This window comes from Ambystoma mexicanum, chromosome 13 (genome assembly GCF_040938575.1).
Source record: "Ambystoma mexicanum isolate Mex_15411 chromosome 13, UKY_AmexF1_1, whole genome shotgun sequence".
NCBI classification, from domain to species: Eukaryota; Metazoa; Chordata; class Amphibia; order Caudata; family Ambystomatidae; genus Ambystoma; species Ambystoma mexicanum.
The window spans coordinates 704,254,111-704,271,595 of record NC_090938.1 but is presented as its reverse complement, the minus strand read 5'-3'; the positions used below and the strand labels follow the sequence as shown (position 1 = coordinate 704,271,595).

Below are 17,485 nucleotides of genomic sequence, written 5' to 3'. Positions count from 1 at the left end.
CCGAGAGGTCCCAGATGAGGAGAAGAGAGAGTGGTCAGACCAGGAAAACAGGGTAGTGAGAGGATTGGAGAGTGGGAGATCAGTGTGGAAGAAGGCATCAAGAATGTGTCTGGCAGAGTGGGTAGGGCCAGAGGGGAGAATAAGGAGGGAGAGAGAGGTACAGAGATCACGGAAGAGAGAAGAGGCAGAGACAGTGGAGTGAAGGTGGATGTTGAGGTCTCCAAGGAAGAGCAGATTAGAAGTAGAGGTCAGAAGGGAGCCCATTCCCAGAGGAAGACAGATACAGTGCCATGTGGCCTGTAGATAGTGGCATGGGTGAGAGAGTGGGAGAGACACCAAGCTTGCAGACAAGACTAAGGAGGGGTAGGGCTGGGTGGGTTTGATAGAGATAGGGACCCACTCAATCAGGGCCATTCTCCCACCAGGTTGGTTGGGCAGAGGCTCGGAGAGGATTGTGTAGCCATCAGATAGAAGGGAGTCAAAAGCAGTGAATGAGCTGGCATTGAACCACGTCTCGGTGGGAGCGAGGACGTCAAGATCAAAGTCTTCAAAAAGGAGGCAGATGTTAGAAGAGTGTTTGACAGCAGTTTGAGCGTTCAGGGTGGTTAAGTGTAGCCGGTCACCCCCGTTAAAGCTTTTCCGAGGAGAGTTACAGGTGATGGTACACCAGTCAGAGGTGGTGAAGGAGGTGCAGAGAGAGTGGAAGGAGAAGTAGCAGTAGAGGGTCAGAAGTTGATGAGGGCCGGCAGGTGCTGGTCAAAGAGAAGAAGATTGGGTTGAGGACCCTGGGCCATGACAGTGCCACTGTGATAGACATTAATGATGCACTTAGAGGATGAGAAGTTTGTCAAGAGCACTTCCCATCTAGTGCCACCATTAATGGGTGAAGATGGGGAAGAGGATACAGATCAGGTGGGAGGTCCATAGTTCAGGAGAGGGGACAGAGAAGAGGACATCAGTGATAGTGTGTCTGGAAGTAGCATTAACATAGGTATCAGCAATGGGTAGGCCGGGCTTACAGGCCAAGAGATCTTTTTGAGCTTTTTTCATCCAGATTTCGTGAGAGGGGGGGATAGGTGATAGAGTAACAGTTAGACTAGATAGGGGGTGGAGAGTGCCATAGAGTTGGAGATAAGAGGGACTGCACAATGCACAGGCAAAGCTCACCAGGTGGCCTAGCAGCTGAGGGAGACAAGAAGGATGATACACAGATGTAAAAATACAACTCGAATTTACCAGAAAGCACACAATGCAGTACAAAATGGAAGGTGCATAGATGACAAAGAACACCTAAATTCGAATTTACCCGAAATAAAAGCAAGTACAGGGTAAGAGGGTTACACAAAAGGGCCAATATGGTGTACCCAAGCAAGGCAGAGAATTGTAGTAGAATTGTGCAAATAGAATAGGAGAGAGAGTCTGTGTGCATGATAGGCAGGTTGCAGGCTTCAATGCAATGTTCAGCAGGGGATGGTGAGAGTCATAGTCATAGTTCTGTCAGTGCAGGCTGAAGTGGCCAGGCTTTCTACAGCACACAGCGTACCCCATCTTGCAGCTCTGTATCCAAACGAAATGATCATTCATGGCCACTCGCCACCGTTTGCGCCATCTCCCAACAAACCGGACGTCACACATCAGCACCTGCGTAGAAGAAAAACCATTTCCTTTTAAGCTTTTTGAACAAGGGTCTGTCTGGAGCCAGGCACCCCTCGTACGGCATAGACTGACATGAGGAAGTAATGTGGAAGCAGTCCAACTTGTCCTCCATGACAGGGCCAGAGATCTGTCCCTGCCAGGTGGGGGTAGGGACCCTTCTCAGCCTGAGGTGGCAGGCCTACCAGGGTTGATGCCAGAGTCAGTCCTTCCCCAGAGACAGGGTGTGAAAGTTGAGAGTTCCTGCCCCTTACACTTGTGCCTGGTTGCATGACCTCATTACCACTATCGCCCAATGCCTGCACAGCCCCATTCTGGCCAGTGTCTTTCTCTCCTAGAAACTACCAGGTCATCAACCTTGACAGAAGCACAACCACCAGCCAGACAGCGAGGGCGCAGAGAGAGGCAGCAGAGTCTGTCCGTGCAGTGAGAGCGGGTCACACCAACACCATGCCAGCGGAGATCACCAGTCCAGGAAAATGTTACTCACGTATATGGGGGCAGCAACACAGCATCCTCAGTGAAACACAGGTTCCCAGCTGGGAACCCCTACCACGAATTGTGACACTGACTTTGATGGGCCGTCATTACGGGAGACCAGCAGACCCACATGCAAAAAAGGGGTGGGGCTTACGCCCCCTCTGGAATGTTTTGATGATTGTAACACCTCCCTGGGAAAAGGGTAGTCAGCGTTTGGCCCGTGGCACCAGCAGATGAAGGTTGTCAATGGGGATGATAAAAGGGAGGACAGGAAGCACGACGGTGTGGGTTGTTCGGGTGAGGTCAAGGTAGAAGCAGGAAAACCAAGCGACCAGGTGGCGGAAGGACAGAGCAGAAGAGCGTGGAGACTTATTGAAGAAGTGTGCAAGTTGAGCTATTGGTTGGTGGGAGAGAGTGGTACTGGTGTGTAAGTGGGTGTGAAAGGGGTGCAGTAGTGGTAGGAGAGTGGAGGGTGAAAGAAAGGTGACTGGGGAAGTGAAACAAGGGTGAGGATCTATGAGGATTCCCTGCCTTTATTTTGTTGACTATATTTGTGCAATTATTTGGGCCATTTTACCACTTTTTTTAAACAACATAAATCAGGGGGAGACCCCCAGCACCCAACCTTCTATATACACAAAACTCAAACTTAATATCTATAGCTTTGCAGTAAAACAAATGGTAAATCTGCAAACAAAAAAGGAGGCAGAGAGAAAACACAAACACACAGTGGGTGGTTGGGAGTAAAAGGCGGGAGAGTGAGATGAGTCAAGGTAGAGTGAGAGCATGGTGTGCAAGGTTTTGCAAGTGGGGCCTCAGTGTCTGCAGGCACATAACTCAAATAAGTCATCTTGGGGTCTTTAGAGCAGGGACCACTTAGATTGTTCCATAAGGGAGACTTAGACAGGTATGGTATTGTGCCTTTAGGCCATCATCATTAGATATTGATTGTAGACAGTAGCAGTTACCGATCTCTAGCGTTGAGGATGCCAGAGTTAAGGAGGGACAGCCTGTCCCTAGACAAGATGGAGAAGGACAGACCTTAGAGAGCCCCTTGCCTACTAAATCAATAAAAACCCTTGAACTGTCTTCAAGAGTTGGTGTGCTCCTGGGGCCAGCTGTGAAACCTCTTAAATGCCCTGTTGCGTTTATCTGTGCAATAATGTATTGGCAAACACTATTTTAATTATCAATTATTCATGCTATAAAGCCTGTTGTCTGAAAAGTCAATCAAATATGCTGCGACTTGAGTAAATACCCGACACAGGCATTGATCAAGCTAGTTAGAATTAATGCCCTGATCTGACATTTGCATTAGATGTTTATCAACTAATCTTATAGCGGAACATTTTTTTTTTTCTTTTTTCGTTTCTGTGAAAGTTGTGACTGATGTGAACCCCCTCATCATTTTGCTTGTCTTGAATGATTATTTCCAGTGTGCTGTGTCACCCAGAGGCCTTAAGACTCCCACGGCTGGGTTCCCAAAAGGTACTATGACAAATCTCATGATGTTGTCCCTACTGCCCGAGGCGGACACCATTTCCATGAGGCCAGGGAGTTGAGGCAGCATGGTAATCAGCGGGTGGATCTCATAAGGAGGCATTCCCCCTCTGGGATACAGGAAGAACATCAGGGGACAACGCAGTATAATATAAGAAAGAAATAATCCAAACCAAAAAGAACACATTCAATGATAGAATCACCAAGGCTAATTCTAATTCCAAGGAGCTTTTCACCATCCTCCGAGAAATGGAAAATCCTATTACACGTCAGATAATGTCCTGAAAGATAAACAATAGTGTACAAGCATCCAAAATGCCTTAGCCAATAAAATAGTAACTCTGCAAACTAAAATAGGAAACAAAAAAAGCATTCCTGCGCTCCACAGAGACACCTACCACCCCACTGGTCGATACACCATGCATCAACAAACCCTTCAGCTTCACTAATATTTCCATACTGGAAACAGAAAAGGTTATCCTATCTCTGAAACCCTCCAACTGCCAGGGTGACAGCTGCCCCGCACAAATTATGGTCGATCACAGCGACTGGAAGTTGGAGGAAGGAGTCTTCAGGGAGATCGAGAAGAAGTGGGGGCCGCTTCGGATAGACCTGTTCACGTCCAGGGTGAACAACCAGCTACCGCGGTACTTCCGCTGGGAGCCGGATCCAGGGGCAGAAGCAAAGATGCTTTCATGCAGACATGAGACGAGTCGGGAGGATATGGGATATGCGTTCCGTCCCTTCACAATGATAGCGAGAGTTCTAGTGTCAGGATACTACCCACCTACTACCCAGCACTGCTACGTGCACACATTTAGAGACTCTGTTTATAGCATAATTGCAAAACGAAAACCTTCAAACTACCTCTGCATTCATTTACTTGTTTTAATGCTGTAGTTTTAGAACAATCTAATTTCATGTTCCGTTACGGGTTTTAGGTTAAACCAGCAGATGCATTCTGGTACATAAGAAACCGTATGAGGAACTTCTTAAGAGATATCAACTCCCGAGCCTCTGCACCCTGTATTCTCTTTGTAGTTTTGAAAAGGTGTTGCATGCGTATGAAGGTCAAAACTGAGACATGAGCACCTTGGCTAGTCAATTCATCTAAAAGCATTCCATCGAAATTTTTCCATCTAAAAAATGTCCATCTAATGCATGTTTGGGGGGGGGGGGGGGGTAAAGGGTTAATTTTTGTTCAGGTGTATTTTAAAGGGTAAAAAAACAGGAGTTGGGGGCAGATCCCCCCCAAAAAATGTTTTTAAAAAATGCATTATATGGAAATCGTTTAGATGGAAAAATGTTGATGGAATGGCATTGGATGCAATGGTTTTAGATGAAATGACCATAAACCGAGTACCTCTACTCCGTTTCACATAAAGTAGTACAACATTTCTTCACACTTGGGTCGTGCGCCACAAAAAAGCAAATTGATGCAAGAATACTGTTAAATCCAACTCAAATTTGTATTATTGAGTGGTAATCATGTGTTTCAGTTGGCCCTCTATGATGCTGCTTTGCAATGTCCTTACCAGTCTCCTTTTGCAGTCTGCCTGTTTTTGAACCTTTTCCTTGATTTCCAGCTTTTGACTTCTGAATCCGTTCAAGACTTTCAGTTCTTTGCTGATATAGCTGATATATTTTCTGCCTTCTGTAAACACTGTTTTCTGTAAGCATTTCTGCTTCACAGACCTGTCCTGTTTCTGCCTAGCCTGTCTCTGCAATCCCAGCCTCTTGAAGTTTTCCTGTTTATTCCTTGCCTGCGATAATACCAGACCGGTCCATAGTTCTAGTGCCTGTTCTTAAGTACTCTGAGTTTCCTGAATCCCTCGTATTCACTGTGGTGGCAGCGACCTATATTGTCTGAGTCCTTTCCCTTGTACGTCCTGATATTCCAGTCTCTGCGTTGTACTTTTGTTTTTTCATCCCATCCTGTACCTGGTTATTTCTTTGAACACTAACTTCTACCGGTATTACATCTTGGTCCACTGTGGTGCCTCTGTTTACAGGGTGAGCCCTAGGATGGTCTCCGTTCAGATCAGATAAGGGAGAGACTTCTGTTGCCTTTGTTTAGTCCGTTGGGAGTCTTACCTACCTTGTTACATGGTCTCCAGTTTTACCCTTACACTGACTACAATAGTCTCTTCAGCACACCTAACTTATGACGCTGCTGTATGACAGTTAAGAGTAATATGATGGTACCGATCCCAAGGGCTTTCCCCAATACTTGGAGGCCCTTTGTCTTCCAGTACACCCTTTATTCTGATCAATCCGTGTTGCCCAGTATATTTGCTTTCTCTCTGTCTCTTTACTTACAGCCAGCTCCTGCAGTTCCTGTGAATACCAGTTTCAGCTCAGCTTGGTATGTACCCTATTTCTGTTATGTGCTAGAATTGCCTCAAGATTCTCCCCTAATCTACAGTGCATAATGTGATATAGCTTTTGCCCTGCGCTTTCCGGCCAGACTCCCAACATCTTGCCAAGGCGAGGAGAGAGGGTTTGGCTGGCGATAGTGACGACATGGTGGAGTCCACAGGCCTAGTTCCTGATGAAGTTCCTGGTGGATACACCCTTGATATTACCTTCGTTCCCAGGGTTCCTGAGAGCCGTGAACGGTGAGGTACACCTGCTGGTGTCAAAGGGGGCCCTGAAATTACTGGCATTAAAGATTTCAGGTCGAGATGGAGACGCCCAGGTCTTTCGCAACAAGCTTCAGAGCTCATTGAGGAATCCAGGGCGCCCAGTACAGCGAGGAGTTATATAGTGGCATGGAACGCATGGAGTAAACGGTGCATGGTGTGGGCACTTTGTCCCGTTTCAGCATCTACAGTGGACATCCTGAATTTTCTAGCAGGTTTGTTTCAGGAAGGTAAGGCGTTCCGGACCGTATGCGTCTATAGATTAGTTATTTCCGGAGGGCATGACTTGTGTGACCATAGCCCTGTCGGGGAACCTTCAGCAGTATGCAGATGGCTGAAGAGGATGAAACTGAACAGGCCCCCCGAACCAAGGTAATTCATGTGGGATTCGTTTTCTCAAAATTGGAAGAATGGCCAGACAATGAGGAGTTGGAGTTGAAATGCATTTCAGCCAAGCTGGCCTAGAGCGTTTAGTGTCTTGCAAGAGGGTATCGGACATGAAAGCAGTGCACTTAGAAAGAAAGACCTTCTCACCAGAGGGTGTCACCTTCACAGTGACCAGGCGCACGAAGATTAGACCCTTTCTTACCACCATCTCCCAGACAGACCCAAACTCTGCCTGGCGAGTTGTTTGAGGGCCTATGAAAGACCGACTGCAGCACATAGGCCAGCGAGTGTCATGCAATTGTTAATAACGCACCGAGCAACTTTTGGTTCTGCTTCGACTGCCACCATAGCAAGGTGGGTCAAGTGGATTATGGAAGAGGCTGGCATTGAATTACTAGGATTGGAGCACATTTTGTCAGGGGTGCTATGGAACCTAAAACTTTCACAGCAGGGGTGAGTCTGGAAGAAATGATCATAACAGCAGATTGGCTTAAAATAACACTTTTTTAAAGTTGCATCACTAGACCAATCAAGGGAGTAGCGACTGCGGTAGTAAATGACCTTTAAACTACAATAATACTTGCCTCTGGTCTTGCCATTAAAGAAGATTACCCAGCCTATAATAGCATTTGGAGCCTTGATTCTATTAAAGACACAGAAGCAAGCATTAGCCCTCCTTTATGAACAATTCAATCAAAGTGGGATGTGCTGTCTTTTTAAATTGTATTCCCACCCTAATCTTGTTAATAAATGTGTGTTTGTTTGCAGGCACTGAGCAGAGGCAGACTACTTGAAGGGTCAGAGAGAAGCGGGACCCTCAGAAGGAGCACAGTTCGGCTTGGTTAACCAATTCATGTGTGTTACCAGTTGGATCCAACAAGAGGCTGTAGTACCGTCAGGAGGGAAGGTCAGCTTGATGGCAAAGGACTCCGCAAAGAAGGGATTTATGAGTCTTGGAGGAGCAGATCTACAGTGGCCTCAGAAGGACATTTTTCACTTGGAACTAAGGAACATAGCTAATGTTGACACCATTGTTCTTTTTCGCAGTTCTCGAAGTTTTAAATTTGTTTGCTGCTGTGAGGGCAAGTAAAGGCAGATGAAGCATAATGATTGCCTCTGTGTCTTTAACAGAATCAAGACTCCTAGTATTATTCTAGACTGGGTAATCTTCATGGTCAACCCTGACCCTGGTGCTTCACTTTTCCTCATTTTTTTTCCCCAAAACAGTTGGGAGCAGAAAGACAGCTTAAATGTAATGGTTGCATTGGCCACTGTGCACAAAACAAAGTTGCAACGGATAGTGGCCATGCACTTGGAGGGGCATTTGGGGCGATTACATCATTCATGGCCTCACAAGTCAACAGCCTTTTAAAGCTGGCCTACAAAACCAACCAGATCGCCAACTCAAACTTTAGGTGTCCTCCACCCATGCCCATAGCATAGCTCTCAACTCACCTGCTGAGCAAAGGCTCGCCGTGAGGGAGGGCTCGAATAGCTCTCTCCGTCTCAAAGTTATATCAACTTGAAAAACTATTTTAGAGGAAAATGTTGACTGCTCACAGAACATAAACTATCAAAGGAGGACCGATCTGTCCAAAGATAAATAATCACTCTTGGTCCTTGATGAAAGCAGGTTTACAAAAAAAGGTTGGGGGTCCTTACCTCCGCCTCCCTTGAGGGGTGAAAAGGAACACAGTCTTGCTTCAGGCCTCCTCCTTCCGGGGTTTCCAGGTACAGCAGAGCACAGGGGTGGGGCGGAAAGCCCCGAAGCAGCACCCACAAAAAATGGGAATCATGGGATTGGGAAGGATTGCGTACGGTACTGCGAAAGGCGGGGGCGAGGCGGACATCTTGGAACAATATGCAACGTTCTCTTTTTCACAGCCTGCAACCTGAGAAAGACGCACACCACGGTGTGAGGATCTTGTGTAATGTGTTATGCTTTAGAACAAAAGCCTAGCTATAGGCGCCCAGCAACCTGAGATAGAAAATGTGGAGAAATTTATAAAATCGTTACCCATATAGTCTTACATTTATTTTTGTAAAAAAAAGCACCGTGAGTACTGTAAAATTATGAATAAGATACAGGAAAAAATAATACATGTATTTTCTTGTTTCTGTCAACCAATCTTTTTGTAAATGTAACACGTCTACAATGGGCGGCTTATTCGTCACTCCCGGAGCCCTTTTCTATGTCTGCAAATCTTTCGCAGGGACCCGGTCGCTACTTCCACAGGAATTCTTCGTCGTTACAGCCGAAAAATCGTTCTGCCGCTTAGCCTTTATGTTTACCACTTAACGTTTAGCTTAGTGTAGTGGCCATTTTAATGCGGGCGGATCCCTTCGTGTGTCTATAAATGTGAAGCGGAGTCCATCCTCACAGCTTTTGAAATGAGCCGCCCTCGGCCGCCCCATCTCCTTCTTCGTCCCAGTACTTACTTTTCAGGCATTTTCGTTCATTGTGCCTTACTCGATCAAAGCAAGTTGTGGGGCGCATGCTTCAAGATCCACCGTTATGTTTTATACATTCCCAATATTATTTTCTGACGAGAATGCACCACAAACTAATAGTAATAAACATTTAAATAATTAGTAATGTTACCATTTAAAAGTGTAGTTTAGTAATACGATTAGTTAAATGTGGTTTCGTTCTTTTTGAGAATGAGTGATCTCTCCAAGTGGGTTAACTGATAGATCACTCCATTGTACTCAGGGTCCACGCAGTGTGGAGTAGCAGTTATTGAGAATGGATGAAACTTGGCCATTGCCAGTCCGAAGCGTGAGTCTTTGCAGCAAGAGAATTGATTGTGTTAAATCTCGGACGTCATTCTCGGGAAGTATGTTTCATAAAGGTATTTTGCACTTCAATTTCCAGTTGTCAGGATGGCCGAGCGGTCTAAGGCGCCAGACTCAAGAGCTGATACTCTTCCCCAGCTGGGTGTTCTGGTCTCCAATTGGAGGCGTGGGTTCAAATCCCACTTCTGATACATCTTTTTTGTTCAGATTTATTTAATGTTATATTACCTCGTACTTACTAACTATACGTCACCTATTGCAGTGTATTCCATTAGGGGGAAACCGGGGAGCAGGGAGGTAGTACTTCCAAAAAACAGTGCGTAGCCAGTGTACTTGGGTCTCCTATTAGGAGCACTATGAAACGCCCAAAGCAAGCGCAACTCCTAGCAAAAATGGCCAAACACAAGCCCAGCCTACAAAACAATTGCTGCCGGTTACAAGAAATAAATGCTGTGAATTTGTGACGTTGCTGAAGAAACTAACTGTAGGATCTTGCTGAGAGCTTAATATCATGTTGGTTTCAAGGGATATGAAGGGAAGGGATTTGGAAATAAGGGAAGTTATTTTGGGATTGGAATAGAGATGACAGTGAAAAGAATGGTGAATCCCCCTCATGAAAGTGAGAAGGGGTTTAGATTCTATTAAATACAAGGAGGCAAGTATTATGCATTACAATCTTTACTTCTGACACCACAGCAGCAAAGACATTTTTAAAACAAAACAAGTTTCAACAAATTAAACCGAAAAAAAACAGTATCTCAGTGATAACAAAGGGATCGCCAATCCAAGATGAGCGCCAGGTCATGCCCTGCCAGCAACCAATAGCATAGCTCTCAACCATTTGTCTCGCAAAGGCAGGTGAAATCACCCAATTTTGTTTTTGGCGGATGAGACGCCCATTGGAATGAATGGGCGCGCAGGAGGCTTGGCGGGTGAGTCAGCCCTTTGCAAGGCGGGTGACACCTGCCAAAAGCGGGTGAGTTGAGAGCTATGCCAATAGGCAGAGACCCAACCCCACATAAGTCCTTTCCTCTAGTAACAACGCCTCTTCTATAGCTGTATCATAACAGACACAGTAACACAGACAACCCAATCGATATCATGTCATGTCGCACCAGCCTAGGGCACTTGAGAAACCTCATTGACTATCACTTCACCCCGAAGCTGCATGTAAAACAAACAGAAAAAGGGTGGGTGGGTGGGTGGTATAATACCCGGCTCCTTGTCTTGACATAGAATCTAAACCCCCTCTCACGTTAGTGAGGGGGGATTAACCATTCTATGTCAGGACAGGAGGCTTCATATTATGCAGGTTTGAAGCCCTTGCATTACATTAATTGAAATATGATCAATACGTTTGTGGTAAAATGTTTTGAACGTGGACTCTCTGGACCAATCAGCTGCCCTCAAAATTTGCTCTAGACTTCCCCCCAGGAATGCGGCTTTAGAGGCCATAGCACCCCTAACCGAATGGGGACCGAAATCCTTGACAAACCCACCTAGCTAACATGACTGGGGACACTGGTTTGTGGGGTTTCCTATAAGAAATAAGCAGCTGAGAGGTATTAGGAGGCTGAAGCCCCTCCATCTTTAACTCAAAACATTTTAAGCATTGCACCATACACAGTTTTGGATTCTCAGGAAAAGCAGGGTAAGAAATGGGAGGAATCAAACATTTAGTTCTGGAAACAAAGAAAGTGACCCCTTCCCCCCCCTTGTGAGGTGAACACCTTGTTATCAACATCCAATGCCCTCATATATGAAACTCTCTTAATGGAAATAAGGCATAACAACATAGCTAACTTGAAAGAAAAGTTTCTGTAAAGTCAATTCATCATTATGAGGCCAAGAATGAAACAATCCAACACAGTGGAACCTTGATGCAAATTGATTTGACGGCCTTGTGCACCAAGAAGTGCCTACCCAGTGGTTCACCTTTTACTGACACATGTCCAGCTGAAATGGCTGACCTGAACCCATTGATGGTTCTATATGCCTTACCCTCCTTAAATAATTCCACTAGAAAATTAACCACTTCTACTGGAGGGGCAGAAAAGGGATCGAAGTGTTGAGCCACACACCCGCTAACCCAGCGGTTCCATGTTGAATAGTAGTCTGATTTGGTAGAAGCTGCCCAGGACTCCTTTGCAGTCAAGAGCCTTCTCAATGATCAGCTGAATTGCTGTGGCCTCCTTCGGATTGACAATATTTCAGCAGTTCGGTACATAAAGCATCTGGGGGGAACTCATTTCAAGGCCCTAGCAGATTTGGCGAGAGAGTTCTGGCATTTTTGCTTAGACAGGGACATTTTATTGAAGGCGCAGTATCTTCCAGGGGTCAACAATGCAGTAGCAGACTGGAATTCCAGACATCTCCAGGACAGGAGCGACTGGATGTTGGACAAAGCTCTATTTTCCAAGATCTTGTCCCTTTGGGGTCCGATTCAAGTGGACCTCTTTGCCTCGAGACTCAACTGCTAGGTGCCCCAGGCTCATAAAGGGAGGTGTTTTGTGCACTTACCTGATGCAGACCATGCTGCACGCTTCAGGCCTCCCTGAGACCTGAAAGGGACTATTTTTTCATAGGGACTATTTTTTCACTCGGGCGTGGCCAGGGAAGGATACATACCTAGTTGGGGAAGGATACATACCTGGGACTTCTTTGGAGGCTATTTAAGCCACGCCCAGACAGCAGCTCATGTTTCGCGTTGTTCTGCTTCCTGCAGCTTAACGCTCACTGTGTCTGCTCCTGCTCCTGGACTCCAGCCACGCCCGCCTCAAACCTGGAAGACCTGCAAGGAAGGAAGAGAAGAGAAAGGTGAAAACCAAGGACTATTTCAAACTTCTTACCTGCATCCGGAATCTACTCGCCAGCATCCCTGAAGAAAGACTTCCATTTAAAAGCATTGCGTTGCTCGCTGCAGCGCCACGCTTCACTCACCTGTCCTCGAGACATCTCCCGGCTCCATCGCGGCTGTGAGCATCGGACGCCACATCTCTGCACCTAGGGGAGAGAGGAAGAAACAAAAGGTGAGCAGAAGGAACACAGAAGGAAAGCCTGATTAACAGCCATAATACTTACCGGCTTTTCTTCCACATTTCGGGTCGGCGCCGCCCCGTTGGCAGGTACCGTACCCCGGCCCCTATGGGGAAAGGACAAGAGACATTTCTGGGGAATGATAAGGACATTTAGAGGGATCGACCTCATCACTACTCACCTCGGCAGTTTAACCCCTCGACGCATCGCCTTCATTCTGCACCTGAAATAAAGGACAGATCACAGGTTAGAAAGAAAACATAAAGGGGGCCTCACTTGAACTTTGAACTTTCATACTTACGGCGCATCGCTCAGGAAATTCAAGTGGATTTTGCCAGCGCCATTCTGAAAACCAGTGAAGTAACTGGACGAACACGCGCCCCTGCACCAGAAGCAGGATGGAGAGTTCATCCTTCCAAACCATAAGGTGAGCTTAAACCAGGGTTTGGAGGAAGTTAGAGAGGAACGAAGGGGTAAGGGGGAAAGGTGGGACCTAGCACACTATTCTGCAGACTGTTAATCCACTTTCTCATCTGCAGAAGGATATTCCTACGGGCCAGGCAAGCATGATTTGGAGGTCCTGTCCAATCGGTGTTCCGGGTCTTGCGCATCACGCTAGAAGAGGCCACAGCAATCCAGACTAGACCAGCGCCCCCGTGGGAACCAGGTGAGCGTTACAGAACGCGAAGCCTTCCTACAAATTCCCACCCAGGCGCTATGGAAACTTCCGAAACTGACCAGTTGGCCCAATTACTGGAGGAATTACGGGCCGAAGTACACGCCGCTCATCAAGAGATTAGTGCCCTCAGGAGGGAAGTGATTGTAATAAAGGATAGAGCTGATGACCTGGCTAGACAGCTTTTGCAAGGTCAAGCTGGACAAACTCCTTTACCCGGTTCCGGGGGGAACCCCGCTCCCGTGGTTTCCAGTAACCCGGTGCAGATTAATCTACCTGGAAACATGCCGCTGGCCCCACCTGAACGCTTTGCTGGGGACCCCAAACGATTCGCCGTATTCATGAATCAGTGTCGTTTGCACTTCCTATGCAGACCTGGGGCCTTCCCTAATGATCAGACCAAGGTAGCCTTTGTTTTGTCATATCTCAGCGGCTGTGCTGCCGATTGGTCAGTCCCACTGGTAACTCAAGATGACCCGATTCTTCGTGATTTTCAAGGATTTCAAACAAGCATGGAAAGGTTATTTGCTCAACACTCCCAGGGACAGGCTCTGGATGACGAACTTCTATCTCTGCGACAGGGCAATCAAGACCTTCTATCCTACATTGCAACCTTCAATAGACTAATTGTGGAAACTGGTTGGCCAGAGGATAAAAGAATCACGTTATTCTATCGAGGTCTACGCGGAGAACTTAAAGATGTCCTGGCACAAGTTGTAAATCCGCCCCAAGAATGCACTGAATATATAGACTTAGTGGTCCAATTGGATCACAGGCTGCAAAACAGAAAAGCAGATCGTTCCAAGTTTGAAACCCGGGTGTTGGCCAAGACCCACGCTAACCCCAAGGGGGCTGATGCCTCGGAGCCTATGCAAATCAGAGGTGTTAAAGGACCCCTAACTCAAAAAGAACGGGAAAGAAGACGACAGATGCAATTATGCCTTTATTGTGGGTCCTCTGGACACTTTCTACGAGATTGCCCGGTTAAGCCGCCCAAGAAGGTGGTAGGAGCCGCTGATAAAATCCATAGAAACTCTGTATCGGGAAACGACCACGCCCGGCAAGCGTAGGGGTCCGCTTGCCGAGCTTGAAAACTAACTCTCAGACCTCGTATTTCATTGTGCCAATGGTCCTCGTAGATCCGGAACAGCCTAAACAGTTGCATGCTATAAAGGCATACATCGATAGCGGGAACTCATCGATGTCTGTGTTGTCGTGTATATCGATGACATTCTTGTGTACTCCTCTTCAGAATCTGATCACAGAAAGCATGTCAGGGCCGTCCTAGAGAAACTGCGCCAGCACAAACTGTTTGCCCAGCTGGAAAAATGTGTTTTCCATACCACCGAGGTTGAGTTTCTCGGATTCATCCTGACACTTAAAGGGGTCCGAATGGATTCACGGAAAGTGGATGCCATCCTCAAATGGCCATCACCTAGTTCGGTGAAAGGTGTCCAAAGCATGCTTGGTTTTGCCAACTTTTATCGCAGGTTTATCCCGGAGTTTTCAAGTGTGGTGCAACCCATCACTGCACTCTTGCGAAAAAATAAACGTTTTGAATGGACCGAGGAAGCCGAAGAGGCCTTTCAGGAGTTGAAAGCTAAGTTCACGTCCGCACCTATTTTGAAGCACCCGCGTCCCGATCTCCCATATATAGTCGAAACCGACACGTCCAGCTTAGCCATGGGAGCTGTCCTGTCTCAGAGAGACCCTGAAACCAACCAACTGCACCCCGTAGCATTTTGGTCCAGAAAGTTCTCGCCACCGGAGATAAATTATGCGATCACCGATAAGGAACTATTAGCCATTAAGTCCGCCTTCAGGGCTTGGCAGCATTATCTCCTCGGCGCCCGGCATACCATCACCGTGATCACTGATCACCGAAATTTACAATATTTAAAAACTGCTAAGGCTCAATCGTCTCGACAGCTCCGATGGGCTTTGTTCTTTGCTGAGTTCGATTTTGTAATCACCTACCGCCCCGGCTATAAGAATGGTAAGGCGGACGCTCTATCCCGAATTGGAATGGAAGAAATAGACACAAACTCAGAACCTGTGCCGATAATTCCCGAACAAAGAATTTTGGGAATAACCACTTTACAAACCCTTGAAGACATTCAAGCACGAGTGAAACAATTCCTGGACTCTTCAGCCTTGCAGGATTGGATCAAAAGGGGGTCTAACTTTTCAGTCAAGGATGGCTTACCTTACTTCCAAGGACGCTTATTTTTGCCAGAAAAGGAATTGCAAGAACTGGTTATTTCCCGTCATCGTGATACCCTGATGGAAGGACATCCTGGCATTGCCAAAACAGAGGAAAAGGTTAAACGACAATTCTGGTGGCCTTCCTGGCGAAAGGATATTAAATCTTTCGTGATGTCCTGTGGAGTTTGTGCCCAAAACAAAGGTCAAAAGACAAGACCCGCCGGTCTTCTTCAGCCCTTAGACATTCCACCAGCACCTTGGTACACCCTGTCACTAGATTTTATCACAGACCTGCCCTCTTGTAATGGTTACAATACTATTCTGGTCGTGGTGGATTTATTTTCCAAAATGGCCCACTTTATTCCGTTGAAAGGATTACCTTCAGCCTTTGTTCTTGCCAAAGAATTCCTCGAAAATATCATCCGTTTGCATGGATTCCCGTCCATACTAGTCTCCGATCGGGGAAGCCAGTTTATTTCTCATTTTTGGAAAAAGTGTTGTCAACTGGCACAAATCGACGTAAGACTCTCGACCAGCCACCACCCACAGACCGATGGTCAGACGGAGAGAACGAACCAGACCCTTGAACAATATCTACGATGTATGTTGCACCAATCGGAGGGTAATTGGAAGGACATTTTATGGGTGGCAGAATATGCATACAATAACTCGATACACTCTGGAACTGGTCAGAGCCCCTTTTATACCCTATATGGACATCACCCTCGTACTTCAGACTTGGACTCACCTCTGAGCCTTGAAATGCCCGCAGTGGACCATTTGCATTATACGATTACTCAAGCCTTCAAGGATGCAACTGCACATTTGCAACATGCGAAAGGGAAATACAAAAAGAATGCAGATCTGCATCGAAGAGAGGCGCCTTCATACCAAATAGGGGATCGAGTATGGTTGGCTACCAAACACCTATCACTCAAGGGGCCTCAAACTTTTAATCCAAGGTATTTAGGCCCTTACTCGATCAAAGCTATAATCAACCCAGTGGCAGTCAAGCTCGATCTACCAGCTAACATGCGGATTCACCCCGTTTTTCACGTGTCACTTTTGAAACCAGTGCACCCAGGAACCAGATTAACAAAGCCACCAGAACCGATTCAGATAGATGGGGAGCCTGAATTCGAGGTGAAGAACATTTTGGATTCTAAGATCTCAAAATCAAAACTTTTCTATCTAATTGATTGGAAAGGGTACGGGCCTCAGGAAAGGTCTTGGGTACCCAGTGATCAAGTACATGCACCTCGGCTGGTAAAAAGGTTCCACCGGAATTTCCCAAACAAACCAAAACCTCCAGAAGGAACGACCTTGGGAGGGGCCTTGGGGGGAGTGCTGTCATGATGCCTACCCCCGGAGCACCAGGCCCGGCCCAGCACCCCCGGAAGCAGGCATCATGCCCTCGGGTAAAAGCCCAGCGGCCCCTTATAGGGGCTCTTTGGACTCAGTCCTGGCGCCAGGCTCATGTTGGACATCAGTCCTGGCGCCATAGGCGCCAGGCTCATAAAGGGAGGTGTTTTGTGCACTTACCTGATGCAGACCATGCTGCACGCTTCAGGCCTCCCTGAGACCTGAAAGGGACTATTTTTTCATAGGGACTATTTTTTCACTCGGGCGTGGCCAGGGAAGGATACATACCTAGTTGGGGAAGGATACATACCTGGGACTTCTTTGGAGGCTATTTAAGCCACGCCCAGACAGCAGCTCATGCTTCGCGTTGTTCTGCTTCCTGCAGCTTAACGCTCACCGTGTCTGCTCCTGCTCCTGGACTCCAGCCACGCCCGCCTTGAACCTGGAAGACCTACAAGGAAGGAAGAGAAGAGAAAGGTGAAAACCAAGGACTATTTCAAACTTCTTACCTGCATCCGGAATCTTCTCGCCAGCATCCCTGAAGAAAGACTTCCATTTAAAAGCATTGCGTTGCTCTCTGCAGTGCCATGCTTCACTCACCTGTCCTCGAGACATCTCCCGGCTCCATCGCGGCTGTCAGCATCGGACGCCACATCTCTGCACCTAGGGGAGAGAGGAAGAAACAAAAGGTGAGCAGAAGGAACACAGAAGGAAAGCCTGATTAACAGCCATAATACTTACTGGATTT

The 17,485-nt window shown here is 46.9% G+C and overlaps 1 protein-coding gene across 6 annotated transcripts in view; it reads right to left on the bottom strand.

Moving 5' to 3' along the window:
* Positions 1-8,490, bottom strand: part of LOC138521753 (uncharacterized) — a 194,690-nt gene extending 186,200 nt beyond the window's left edge. For 3 of the 6 annotated variants that reach the window (XM_069634808.1, XM_069634809.1, XM_069634806.1), the window contains exon 1: positions 8,325-8,475. The gene's annotated coding sequence lies outside the window, so the exon portion shown is untranslated. Of the gene's footprint in view, positions 1-1,543; positions 1,642-8,324 lie in introns of all 6 variants that reach the window. The other 3 variants (XM_069634810.1, XM_069634805.1, XM_069634811.1) reach the window with 3 other exon arrangements.
* Positions 8,491-17,485: the final 8,995 nt, after the last annotated feature.